Source organism: Ochotona curzoniae, unplaced genomic scaffold (assembly GCF_017591425.1).
Source record: "Ochotona curzoniae isolate NIBS_2020 unplaced genomic scaffold, NIBS_Ocur_1.0 scaffold_4683, whole genome shotgun sequence".
Classification (NCBI taxonomy): Eukaryota; Metazoa; Chordata; class Mammalia; order Lagomorpha; family Ochotonidae; genus Ochotona; species Ochotona curzoniae.
This window is the reverse complement of record NW_024467121.1, coordinates 4,711,830-4,715,583: the sequence shown is the minus strand read 5'-3', so window position 1 is coordinate 4,715,583 and position 3,754 is coordinate 4,711,830.

The window sequence follows — 3,754 nt, the reverse complement described above, 5'->3', positions numbered from 1 at the left end:
GCACACTAAAATCCTACTGAGTGGGGCCCACTCAGCTCAGGCATATTTCTCTTCTGTCAGCTAGCATCCTGTGGTAGTTGGAACGTTTTTTTCTCAATAAGTTTTTTTTTAATTTGACTTCTAAAGTAGCCTGATTACCTCCTTAACCCATGTCTCTGCACACTGAATGATAACACTGTACATTTTCACAGTCTGACTGAATTTCTTTATCTTTACTGCTGTTATGATGAAAATGATGTGATAGCCCAAGTTATGCCTTGATGGCTGTAATCAGGAATAGAGCATCACATGACAGGCAGTGCAAAACTATGACAAGTTAGAAGTTTTAGATAACTGACTTCAATTTTTTTTGAGTATATTCTTTACCACATAGATGCCACAGATGTATAACTGTTTAAAACACAGGAAATATTTTGAATTCTTCAAAAATAGTGATCCCATATAGACTCAATCACGTTTAATTGTACTCAATCACAAGTGGTAAGTAAAAGGATTTTTTTCTTTGCTTTTGCCCTTCAGCATCCTCTCTTTCAAAGACCAAGTCAAGTATGACTATTTCTATTTTGAATATTTTCATCTTGAAGGTCCTTTAGTGTAGGAACACAATTGAGTAGGAGGACAGTGGGGAACCTCACTGCTGTGCAACTGTAGCTAGCTGACGCCTGTGAAAAGTTCCAGGAAGAGAACTTTAAGGGTAAATGTCCTGCAGCAGTTGGAAAAGAAAAGCACAGAAGCAGGAACTCCCTAATCTTCAAACTCTGTTAACAGATCAAAGAGAGGTGCTTCTTCCAGCATATGCAGTTTAATTATTAGTAGTCTGTTAGAACATATTGTCCACTGATTGAGCCCCCTTGAATCTAAACCATATCCTGTCGCAGACCCTCTTTCCTTATGCCTACATGACCCTCAGTTTTAGAAGGTTTTTCCTGTTAATACACTTTGGCTATTGACCATCAGTCCCTGTGTTTGATTATCAGCTCCATGCACCAGGTGTCTTGCTGCTGGACAGTGAATACTTCAGCTTTCACTCAAGACTTGCTTTTGCTGTAATGCATTCAGCTTCAAATAATAAGCCAATCTACACGTATTCAAGTATACATGCACTACAGAGCTGCTACTCAACAGCACCTAGTCAACTGTATGATAAAGTATTGTCCAATTAAGGTTTTTATTCCTACGACTTAGAACAGTATATAATAATTAGACTCTTTAAGGTTAAAATGGCCTGATTGTGTTAATTTCTTTTTAGATAGTATTAAAGGTGAGATAATGAAGGGATGTAGCTATTCTTAAGCTACTTGCATGTTGGAAAATGAATTCAAATCTCTGATCTTCAATCTGAAGTAGTTGCTTTGTCCAACACAGTGAGTACCATGATGGATATAGATATTTCAGTTCTCATATTAGCAGGCAAGACTTTTTCCTTGTTGTTTTCTCTGTATTTTCATTTAAAAAAATATGAAATTAACATTTCCTTTTTTCACAACATGTGAAACGAGACAAAGAAATAAATCTAGATGTAAATAAGGAAAGTTGTATAGAAATTTAAAGCAGGGCCTGGCTCTACAGCCTATCTGGCTAAATCCTCACAATGCAATTGTTGGGATCCTGTATGAGCATTGGTTCATGTCCCGGGTATTTCACTTTCATTCTAGCTCCCTGCTTGTGGCCTGGGAAAGCAGTAGAGGACAGTCCAAAGCTCTGGTCCCTGCACCTGTGTGGGAGATCTGGAAGAAGCTCCTGGCTCCCGGCTTCAGACTGGATTGGTTCTGGGCATTGCAGCCACTTGAGGAGTGAACCAGCACATATAAGATCTTTGTCTTTCCTTCTCTCTGTTAATCTACCTTAATAATAATAATAATAATAATAATAATAATAATAATGTTAATAATTTTTAAATCTTTAGAAATTTAAAACAAAAGAGATATAAATAAAATATGTATGTTGTAGGTAATAATATAAAAATAGGTGTTTCTGGAAAAACATTGAAAAATCTCATCCCTGTGTTGAAGAGAATAATTTAATTTGGTTATGCTTCAGTTTCCTTCATTGTTAAACCAATGAGCACAAATACCTTTTCGGACTTTTGTAAGACTTCACTTATTTAATACTTTTAGATGCTTACAACTGCTCTTAGTATATAACACATATGTCATAATAATAACTATTACAAATAACTTTCCTTAAACTCTGTTATGTGTAGTACACAGTATAAAGTGTTAGAGACATAATGGCAAAAAGATCTACACATTGACAAAAGATGATCAGATGACTAATGTCATAAATTTCCAAAGTCTTAAACAGATAAGAAACATCTTTCTGTCCTGAAGTAACACCAATGGTTAAAGTGCAAAGAGTAGAGGACTCCAAAAACCAGCCACTTTTTACTGTCAGTGCACTAAACAGGCAGTTTTCAACTTTACCAATTAAAACATAAGATAACAACTTGTTTGACTTCCAAAGTAAATGCCTGCCTCATTTGATTTCTCATTTCTTTGAAAGGCACAAAGACTGCTTTTAATGGCATCATTCTAGAAAAAAAATCAGACAATAACATGATTATTTTTAAAAGTAAACCACCTAAATAAGCCTAGAGTGTTTGCAACTGTGGCCATTGTTATATGGAAAATAAATCTAATGAAATTGGAAGCTATGAGTCTAATCCCCTGTCCGTATCCATAAAGAAATTGGAGTTGGGAGAAGCAAATTAACTTGGGAAAAGGAAGCAATGTGGGACTGAGAAACCTTTAATGATTGCCTACAACTCTCGTCCCTTAGCATCAAGGCACATTCCAAGTCATTGTGTTTTAGTTGGAACACAGAACAAGAAAATTTCAGTGACGGCTTCTAACACCTATTACAGTTCATTTTACTCCCATCTGTCAGAGAATTAATCTTGGTTGTGCTGTTCCCCTTGGTTCTGCAGTGAATTGATAATGTTGATATTTCTGTCACTTGGACTGTGCATATAATTCTCAAATGTGTTCTGACTTTATGAGAAAAACTCAATATTCTGTACTTCAGCTGGATATCAGCCTCCACACTCTCCTGGCATGAGCTTTAGCCACACTTATTAGTTAAGGGCCTTGAAAATACAGATATCAGAAAATATAATAGGGCCCAGTGCAGTATGTAATTATTTTTAAAAATAATATTCTATTATTTTTAAATTATTAAATAATATTCTCATCCTGGCGGTCCTGCTTCTCATCCAGCTCCCTGCTTATGATCTGAGAAAGCAGTTAAGGATGGCCCAAAACCTTGGGACAGTGCACCTGTGTGGGAGATCCGGAAGAAGTTCCTGGCTCCTGACTTTGGATCAGTGCAGCACTGGCCATTGCAGTCACTTGGGGAGTGAATCATCAGACAGAAGATCTTTCTCTTTGTCTTTTCTCCTCTCTGTATACCTGAGTTTCACATAAATAGTCTTTAAAAATTACAATAATTATTTCTTTCAAAACTAAATTTAGGGCCTTTTATCTGCAATATAGACATTTCAAAGAACTTCTAAATTCATTATTTTATTCAGTTCTCAGCACAGTCCTATGAAGCATTCAAATATGTCACTGTACATGTGCTGTCTCACAAGCAATGGCAGAAAGCAGGAACTGTAGCCTAAATTCCTCCAGTGAACAGGTTACAGAGATTAATAATAGTTCAGGACTTGCACATTTTACATCTAATGGCATATTTACTGGTGGACATATGCTTACATATTTATAATTGATTCTTTTTAAAATTAATTCATCTATTT